The following is a 9,957-nucleotide window of genomic DNA, read 5'->3' as shown; positions in this document are numbered from 1 at the left end:
GAGTACAGATAGGAAAAGATATCTGTCTAATTAAACATGGCCTTGGGGGAAGCCAGGCAAATTAGGAAGTTAGGCAAATACTACTATGTCAAAGTGAAAGTCGCTCAGTTGTGTCCAACTCTTTGCAACCCCATGCACTATACAGTCCATGGACTTCTCCAGGCCAGAATACTGGAGTGGGTAGCCTTTCCCTTCTCCGTGGGATTTTCCCAACCAATGGATCGAATCCAGGTCTCCATCATTGCAGGCGGATTCTTTACCAGCTGAGCCACAAGGGAAGCCCAAGAATATTGGAGTGGGTAGCCTATCCCTTCTCCAGCAGATCTATGTCAAAGGGAGAGGTCTATAAAGCTCTGAATACCTGCCTGACCCTCTGTGACCTTCTGAGAAAGGTTATCATCAAGGTATTTTATATTTCAGTATTGTTAGAGCCGGAAAGGCCACAGTAGGACTCCTGGATCCAGCTGTAGGTCTACAAAGAGCAGCGAGGAGCCTAAGGGAATGGAAAGGAGTCGGATGGGGGGAAACAATAGAATGGGAAAGTCTAGAGATCTCTTCAAGAAAATTATAGATACCAGGGGAACATTTCATGCAAAGACAGGCTCAATAACGGACAGAAATTGTATGGACTAACAGAAGCAGAAGATATTATGAAGAGGTGGCAAGAATACACAGAAGAACTATACACAAAAGATCTTCAAGACCCAGATACTCATGATGGTATGGTCACTCACCTAGAGCTAAACATCCTGGAATATGAAGTCAAGTAGGCCTTAGGAAGCATCACTATGAACAAAGCTAGTGGCGGTGATGGAATTCCAGCTGAGCTGTTTCAAATCCTAAAAGATGATGCTGCAAAAGTGTTGCACTCAGTACGTCGGCAAATTTGGAAAACTCAGCAGTGGCCACGGGACTGGAAAAGGGCAGTTTTCATTCCAATCCCAAGGAAAGGCAGTGCCAAAGAATGCTCAAACTACTGCACAATGGCACTCATCTCACATGCTAGTAAAGTAATGCTCAAAATTCTCCAAGCCAGGCTTTAACAGTAAGTGAACCATTAACTTCCAGATGTTCAGGCTGGTTTTAGAAAAGAGAGGAACCAGAGATCAAATTGCCAACATCCGTTGGATATCGAAAAAGCAAGATAGTTCCAGAAAAACATCTATTTCTGCTTTATTGATTATGCCAAAGCCTTTGACTATGTTCAGTTCAGTTCAGTCGCTCAGTCGTGTCCAACTCTTTGAGACCCCATGAATTGCAGCACGCCAGGCCTCCCTGTCCATCACCAATCCCCAGAGTTCACTCAGACTCACGTCCATCGAGTCAGTGATGCCATCCAGCCATCTCATCCTCTGTCGTCCCCTTATCCTGCCCCCAATCCCTCCCAGCATCAGAGTCTTTTCCAATGAGTCAACTCTTTGCCTGAGGTGGATCACAACAAACTGTGGAAAATTCTGAAAGAGATGGGAATACCAGACCACCTGACCTGCCTCTCGAGAAATCTGTATGCAGGTCAGGAAGCAGCAGTTAGAACTAAACATGGAACAGCAGACTGGTTCCAAATAGGAAAAGGAGTACATCAAGGCTGTATATTGTCACCTTGCTTATTTAACTTCTATGCAGAGTACATCATGAGAAACACTGGGCTGATGATGAAGCACAAACTGGAATCAAGATTGCCAGGAGAAATATCAATAACCTCAGATATGCAGATGACACCACCCTTATGGCAGAAAGTGAAGAAGAACTAAAGAACCTCTTGATGAAAGTGAAAGAGGAGAGTGAAAAAGTTGGCTTAAAACTCAACATTCAGAAAACTAAAATCATGGCATCCGGTCCGATCGCTTCATGGCAAATAGATGGGGAAACAGTGGAAACAGTGAGAGACTTAATTTTTTGGACTCCAAAATCACTGCAGATGGTGACTGCAGCCATGAAATTAAAAGACGCTTACTCCTTGGAAGAAAAGTTATGACCAACTTAGACAGCATATTAAAAAGCAGAGATGTTACTTTGCCAACAAAGGCCCATGCAGTCAAAGCTATAGTTTTTCCAGTAGTCTTGTATGGATGTGAGAGTTGGACTATAAAGAAAGCTGAGTGCCAAAGAATTGATGCTTTTGAACTGTGGTGTTGGAGAAAAGTCTTGACAGTCCCTTGGACTGCAAGGAGATCCAACTAGTCCATTCTAAAGGAAATCAGTCCTGAATATTCATTGGAAGGACTGATCCTAAAGCTGAAGCTGCAATATTTTGGCCACCTGATGCGAAGAACTGACATATTTGAAAAGACCCTGATACTGGGAAAGATTGAAGGCAGGAGGAGAAGGGGAAGACAGAGGATGAGATGGTTGGATGGCATCACCGACTCAATGGGTATGAGTTTGAGTAAACTCTGGGAGTTGGTGATCGACAGGGAGGCCTGGCGTGCTGCAGTCCATGGAGTGAGAGAGAGTCACACTGAACTGAGCCACTGAACTGAACTGAGGATGGGGGAACCTCGGTGCAAGTGACCTCGCCCCCTAAGCCATCTGTTGCGAATCCCTCCCTACTAGCAGCCCAGGGCAACTAGGGAGAGGGACGGGGGCCTTTGAACGACAAATTACCAGCATTTACAAGCCCATTGGGCCTAAGGCTGCGTTTCCTCTCTTCAAGGGGATGAGGTTTATAAAGGGGTGCGCTTTTTCTAGTTGGCCCAGGGTGCCTCCCACGCAATGGCTAGAGGATGCTGTTGGAGGCTCCTGGGAGTGGCAATGGACCGGCTTCCAGAAAGACACACTAAAACCCAGCTCCGAGGTAAGCTCTAGAGCCTGGACACTGGCAAATCAGTCTTTTGGCCTGGTTGCCATGGAGACAGACAGGCAGCAGCTGCGCGGGAAGAGGGAACAGCAGCTTCCCCGACATCCAGGATTGAGACAGCCCTGGTGGGGGAGGGGCTCGGCACCGCCCTTTCTCCCCCAGATACAGAGGCTCCTGTCTGCCCCCCAACGTCCGAGACTCCCAGGATCTGGTGAGTTGCCAGGGTCACAAAGGGAGACGTGGCAGTTCTGGCGCCTCAAGCCTCGATTTTCTGCTTCCAGGCCAGCGCCCTCCCGCTGCCCTGCTCAGCTTTTGGAGCAAACAGATCTTCCGGCGCTGAGCTCCTGGGCCCCGGGAGGGTTCCCAAGCTCCCGCCTTGGAGGTGACAAGTCACTGGAGGTGAATCCCAGAGTGTTGGCCACCGGAGGCCAATTTGGCCCCGTGCTCTGTCGCAGTCTCCCCGGAAAACCTGGCAGGGGGCTCTGACCAGCCATTGTCTGGGAAGGGAGGTCGAAGCTGAGCCCAGAGGCAACTCGGTAAATGATGGGGTTTATTGTTCCCGCATTCGATGCTACACTGATATCATTAATTTGTGGCTTCAAGCCCTGTCCTCCCTTGCCTGGCTCCTGTGGGTTATCTCTGGAGACTGAAGGTGGGAGACAAGGGGCCTGGGATCCAGGTTGCCCGAGTCCCCTTTCCCAGCCGAGCTGCCAGAAGGCTGTGGCTCAGCATCTCAGGTTCCCCGTCTCTGGTAAGAGGAGAAAGGAGGCTGAGGTCCTGGTGTCATCCGGGGCTTTGGGCTCCTGGGCGTTGCATGTCAGCAAGGAGGTCACCTGAGAACAGAGCCTTAGCATAGAGGAAGAACAGAGAGCTGGGGAAATGCAGAGGCTACTGCCGAACAGGCAGGCTTTTGATGTTGCTGCTATAATTATGAAGGTAGTTCACATGTGGGTGTAATTACAGAAAAAAGCTCACTGTATATAGAGTAAATTGAGAAAATGACCCATCACCTTAAATCCCAGTCCCTCATCCCTGCTGGAAAGTACTGATAATTTTGTTGTGTATCTTTTCAGACTTTCTCTATGCTTATATGTATCCTCCTATGTTATTACTGTTTTCTAACCACACAAATGATATGAGAACACATTTATAAAAGATGCAAATACCACAGATATACGTTGAGTCAAAAGCAAAGATAGTCTTTTAGTGTATTCCCTTTGCCAGAGAGAGCTATTGTTAACAATTTAATGCCCTTCATACATTAATGTCCAAACTCACAGAGCTTCAGCTTTTCTTTTTTGAGCATAAATGCAGTCACAGCATCCATGTTGTTCTGCAAGTTGCTTTCCCTGCTATGATAATATGTTACCCTGCAGATTTTTGCATGTTGGTTTACCTACCCCATTCTCCATAACTGCTACTTAATATTCTGCATATGGATGTTCTGTACTTGTTGAAGTCGTCTCCTTCCATAAACTCTTGAGTTGTCTACCATCTTTTGTGATTAATAACACTTTGCAAACTTGTTCATCGATTTATGCAGGGTTTATTTCTAGAAGTAGAATTTGTGGGTTACTGTGTATGTCTTTAATTTTTCTAAGTACTATGAGGTTTTATTCTTAAGTTTTTGTTTTGTTTTTTAAAGGCCATTAAAGGCATAGATGCCCACTTCAAAAAAGTGGAAAGGTATAAAAAGCTATCTGGGGGAACAAAATCACTTATAGTCCCTCCACACAGCAGTCCTGACTGTTCACTTTTTGGCAATTATTGTCTATGCCTGCTTTTGTTACAGCAATGAGAGCATATTGCATAGCTAATTTTCTACCTGGCTTAAAAAAAAAAAAACTTAACAGTAATAAGCATCTTCCTATGTCACTAAGATATTATTGCAGACATCCTTTTTATGATTTCATGATAGTATTATATGTACACACCATAATTTTCTTTTCTCCATTGTTGGACTTCTAAGTTGCCTACATTTTTTCACTATGATAACACCTCAGTGAATATCTTTTTGCATAAATCTTTGTCTGAAATCTGATCGTTTCCTTAAGCTAGATTCTCAGAAGGAGAATTACTGGGTCTAGAGATAGGAATTTTGCTGAATCTGTTGTTTTTTAAATTGAATTTTGAATTGCTAATATGTGCACATGATACAAAATTCCAAAAGTACTAACGATTACACAATGGAAAAAAAACGTGTCTCTCAGTTGTGGTTTTCCTTCTTACAAGCAACAATATCACCTGTCTTTTTGTGTATCTTTCTTAGGAAAAAATATATATATATGTACATGTATGTATATATATATTCTTTTTTTCATATAAAAACAGTAGCACATCATATACATACTTTTTCTCTTTTCACTTAAAATTTCTTGATGATTGTTCCACATGTAAAATAGAAAACTGCCTTATTTTCTAGAAATGGTGCATAGAATTGCCTTAAATGGGTGTGCCGTGGTTAAACGAGTCAATTCTATTGGTACGTTTTTAGATGTCTCCCATCTGTTGCTATTCGAGCAGTGCAGTAATGAACGTCCTCACATATATGCCGTTTTGTCCATGTGTTGCTGTATCCATCTGTAGAATAGAGTCCTTTGGGTGGAATTGCTGGGTCACAGGGAATATGCATTTTACATCTTGATAGCTATGGCTGTCTCTATAGAGGGTGACCATTTCTTCACTGAAGGGCGTGGACAGTTTTTTAAAACCCTTGATTCAAATGGCCAAACTGCTTTCCTGAAAAGTGTTACCTGTTTCTACTCTCACCAGCAATACGGTGCCCTGTTCATTCCTCCCACTCAGTAAAAAGAGTATGGTGATGTTTGCAGTGTTCTCATTTTTTTTTTTTTCCCAAAAGGATCTGTGTAAGATCATTAAAAGTGAGCAAATAATTACTTTTTTAAATAAAAACACAGGATCTGGAAGAAATTTCTAATCCCAGTGTTGCCCCTCTATAGGTGCGACCCCGGGGAAATTCCTCATCTGCTTTGAACCTGTCCTAAGAGTTGTCATGGGGAGGAAATGAGCTAATACACTTAGTACAGTGCTTGGCACATAGCAAGGTCTCAAAAGGTGGTAGCTAAGAAGAAAATTTTAAAGGGGAAAAAAAAAAGCCAGCCCTCCAAGTAATCCCAACAGGGAGAGGAAGGGAGCCTTCCAGGCTCTTGAAGTGACTTGGGCGGTGCCAGCTTTGTTCTTTTCTCAAATTGTCCCACTGCTCTTTCCTGCCTTGGGGAGGAAAAAGGAAACCAGGCCACCAGCTCCTGGGGAGACACAACCCCACACCAGGACCGGCCCTTAGGAAAGGCTTGGGGTCTGGGACCTCACCCAGCTTCACCGGACTCCACTCGGAGGGGCCTAGGCAGAGTTTAGTCGTCGCCCTCCCTGGAGGTCCCTGCTGCAGAGCTGACACCCTGATCGGAGCTGACACCCTGATCGGAGGAGACTGGGAAGAGAGAAGTGTAGGTCCAGCCTTCCTTGTCTCCCGCAAAGCTAACGGCGGGCGGCGGCTGCCTGTGCTCCGGGATGTACCCTTTCGGAGCAGCCCCGGTGGGCGCGGCTGGGAGGTCCGCGGGAAATCTCCGTCGTGCCGCTCTCGCCCCCTGCCAGCCCCTCCGGGCGCCGGCTGGAGGTGCTGCAAGGGTCTGGGAGGTGTCGCCAGGGCTAGTACTGGATGCTGCGGTCCAGCTCGGATGCAGGACGGCCACGGGGGGGACCCCCACTCCCAGCGAGGCTCGGCCGACCCTCCTCCCAGAACAGAGCCACTGCCTTGAAAAATCAGCTGCTGGAGACGCCATTTCTGGTCCCACCCTGTGTCGGCCGAGTAAGAGCCAATCACCACCCTGGGTGCAGCTCTGAAAGCCGCAGGTTGCAACTGCTTCGGGTGGGAGCGCGGATCTGCTGGGTGAAGCCATTTTCTGGGAGGAATTTGCAATCATTTTACTCGCGGTATAATCACCATGTTGAGAATTTTAGTCATCCTGTCCCCCCATCCCCCCACCCCCTTACACTGGGATCTTTTCTGAATTTTCCATGGAGAGCTGACAAGGGGCAATACAAAGTGGTGCAAAATGTGTGTCTTGGGTGCCAGTTGAAGTGGGCTCTAGTCTTGGGCCTGTCCTTAACCTGCTCGGTAATTGCGAGAAAGCAGTACAGCCCCGGACTTCATTCTTCTCATTTTAAAAAATGCAGAGAAGGAATAAAAGCAGACCATATCAAGGACTGGTGAGGCTGTGGGGAAATCCATTCTCTCCATTTGTCCTTATCTAGTAAAACTGAAAATATTCATGCCCTGTGCCCTGACAATTCTTTTTCTTGGTTTCTACCCTGGAGAAATACTTGCACATGTATTCAAGAAGGCTGTCCATTGCAGGATCATACCTAATAAGAAACCAGTGAAACAGCTCAATGACCATCAATAGAGAAAGTACAAATAAAATAGGGCCCATATTCATAATGAGTAACTATATTGCAGTTAGAAGGAATAACTTAGATCTATACATGCAGAGACATGGATAGAGCTCAAAATTAAATGAAATTTAATAATAATATTAAATGAAAGCAAAGTTATAGAATAATGCATATAATGCGATTTTTGCAACATTTCAGAACTGTGGATTTTCTATATCTTCAAACATATGTAAAAAAAATATTTTTTTAAAAATGAAAGGACTGTAAGATACACTCAAGAGTGACTTTCTCTGGGGAGGAGGGGCAGGGAGTTGGGAGAGTCAGAAGAGGTGAACAGGAACTTCAACTTTCTTTGTAACTCCTAATTTTTTCTTAAAAAAAAAAGACACTGCATTCCTACCTTAAGGAATTTTAAACTGCACAGTCATAAAGAAAATACTGGAAACAAATGTCAAAATGTAAATGATGGTTAATTCTAGGTGCTGGGAAATATGAGTAACTGTTATTTTCTTCTTTGTACTTTTGGGGGTTTGCTTTCGTGTTTTTTGTTTTTTTTTTTAATGCAGGGATATTTGTACACGGGTGTCCATAGCACCATTATTCACAATAGCCCAAAGGTGGAAGCAATCCAAATGTCCATTAGTGGATGAATGGATAAACAAAATGTTGCAATGGAATATTTAACTCTGCCTTAAAAAGGAAGTAATTGCTGACATATGCTACAACACGGATGAGCCTTGAGGACATCATGCTTAGTGAAATCATGCATCCACAAAAAGAGAAGTAGTGTATGATTTTGCTTATGTGAGGTACCAGGTAGTCGGGGCTGGGGGAGAGGAGAGCATTATTGTTTAACAGGGGTAGAGTTTCAGATGTACAAGAGTTTGGGGCATGGATGGTGCTGATGATGGTTTCCCAGGTGGCTCTGTGGTAAAGAATCTGCCTGCAATGTAGGAGAGTCAGGTTTGATCCCTGGGGGCGGGGGCGGGGGCCGGGGGAGGGGGCCGGGGGAAGATCCCCTGGAGGAGGAAACAGCAACCCACTCCAGTGTTCTTTCCTGGAAAATCCCATGGACAGAGGAGCCCGGTGGGCTACAGTCCATGGGGTCACAAAAGAGTTGGACACGACTTAGCAACTAAACAACAACAACAAATGGGGCCGATGCTTGCACAACAGTATACGTGTATTTATTTATTTATTGGCTGTGCCACAAGGCTTGCAGGATCTTAGTTCTCTGACCAGGGATGAACCCAGAGCCATGGCAGTGAAAGCACTTGATCCTAAACACTGGACCTCCAGGTAATTCCAAATACATGTATTTAGTACCACTGAACTGTACACTTAAAATGGGTAAAATGGTAAATTTTATGTTATGTGTATTTTAACAGAATAAAAAACTGTTAAAAAAATAGTAGAAGACGATTGTATTTAATAAAATCCTGCTATTAAACAGTCCATCAATCTAGTACCATACATCATCAAATATAAGATGGCAACTGCAGAATGCACCATTATTTTATGTAATACCAAGAAAGAAAAACCGGTACCAATTAGACTCTAATATCAACTGATTAACACATTCTATTAACACATTCTATTCCAAAGATGGTAGTTTTTAAAGTGCCTCTTAGATTCAAAAGAATATGGTAAGCAGTTTATACACTAAATGATCACCTTTTAAAATCCACCTGCAAAGTTCAGGTTGGTTGGGTTTTTTTTCATTTGGTTGTGCTGGGTCTAGTTGTTGTGTGTGGGATCTAGTCTTAACCACTTAACCAAGAGGGAAATCCCTGAATTGGTTTTTAATTGTAGCACACCTGTCCTTTGTTTTTTGAACAGATTGTGTTTGCAAATCATCTCAGACAAATAAATGGTGACTTGTCTACCTAAAAAAGAGAAAGAAAAAAAAGCAGTGATGGGGTTCAAGAGTGACTCTGTGTGTGTGTGTGTGCATGCTAAATGGCTTCAGTCATGTCCCACTCTTTGCTACCCTATGGACTGTAGCTCTCCAGGCTCCTCTGTCCATGGGATTCTCTAGGCAAGAATACTGAAGTGAGTTGCCATGCCCTTCTCCAGGGGATCTTCCCAACCCAGGGATTGAACCAATGTCTCTTATGTCTCCCTGAATTGGCAGATGGGTTCTTTACCACTAGTGCCACCTGGGAAGCCCAAGAGTGTCTGTGTGACCCATGAAATCCCCAAGGTCAACCGTGGCAAGGATTATGAGAAAGTGGAGTTGCCCAGTGGGTGTGGTAATGTAGATGTCATTGGAGATCTTGGCAAGAACAGTGTCTGTAGACAGAGGTGGAGCATGAGTCTGCATGAGGAGGGTTTGAAGAGTCGGAGACAGCAACAAAGACAGCCTTTTTGGAGAGCCTTGTTATAGGGGTGAGCAGAGAAATAGGGGATTCTGGAAGGAGTCATCAGAGAGTTTAAGGCAGGATGAATTGCAGCCTGGAAACATACTAATGAAGGGGAGACTGATGTGGGAGAGCGACGTGACACAGCGTGGGTCCCAGGTCCTCTTTTTTGTACCCCTACCCCTCCTCTTTCTCCAGCTTTGTTTCCCTGGGTTTTCTCTGACTTTCTTCTCCTTACCCTACTCTCCCTTCTTGTAATGAGCCACTGTAATCAATCTTAAGATTATCAACCCTGAATATTCATTGGAATGGCTGATGCTGAAGCTGAAGCTTCAATACTTTGGCCACCTGATGCGAAGAGCCAACTCATTAGAAAAGACCCTGATG

At 44.7% G+C, this 9,957-nt stretch overlaps 1 protein-coding gene across 1 annotated transcript in view; it reads left to right on the top strand.

Annotated features, from left to right (window-relative positions):
- The first annotated feature begins 2,695 nt into the window (after window positions 1-2,695).
- Window positions 2,696-9,957, top strand: part of STMN1 (stathmin 1) — a 29,164-nt gene continuing 21,902 nt past the window's right edge. The window contains exon 1 of the mRNA XM_040229692.1: window positions 2,696-3,008. The gene's annotated coding sequence lies outside the window, so the exon portion shown is untranslated. The remainder of the gene's footprint in view (window positions 3,009-9,957) is intronic.

Source organism: Oryx dammah, unplaced genomic scaffold, assembly GCF_014754425.2.
Source record: "Oryx dammah isolate SB20612 unplaced genomic scaffold, SCBI_Odam_1.1 HiC_scaffold_27, whole genome shotgun sequence".
Taxonomy (NCBI): domain Eukaryota; kingdom Metazoa; phylum Chordata; class Mammalia; order Artiodactyla; family Bovidae; genus Oryx; species Oryx dammah.
Note: the sequence above shows the minus strand (reverse complement) of the source record. Positions and strands in the feature narration are given on the sequence as shown.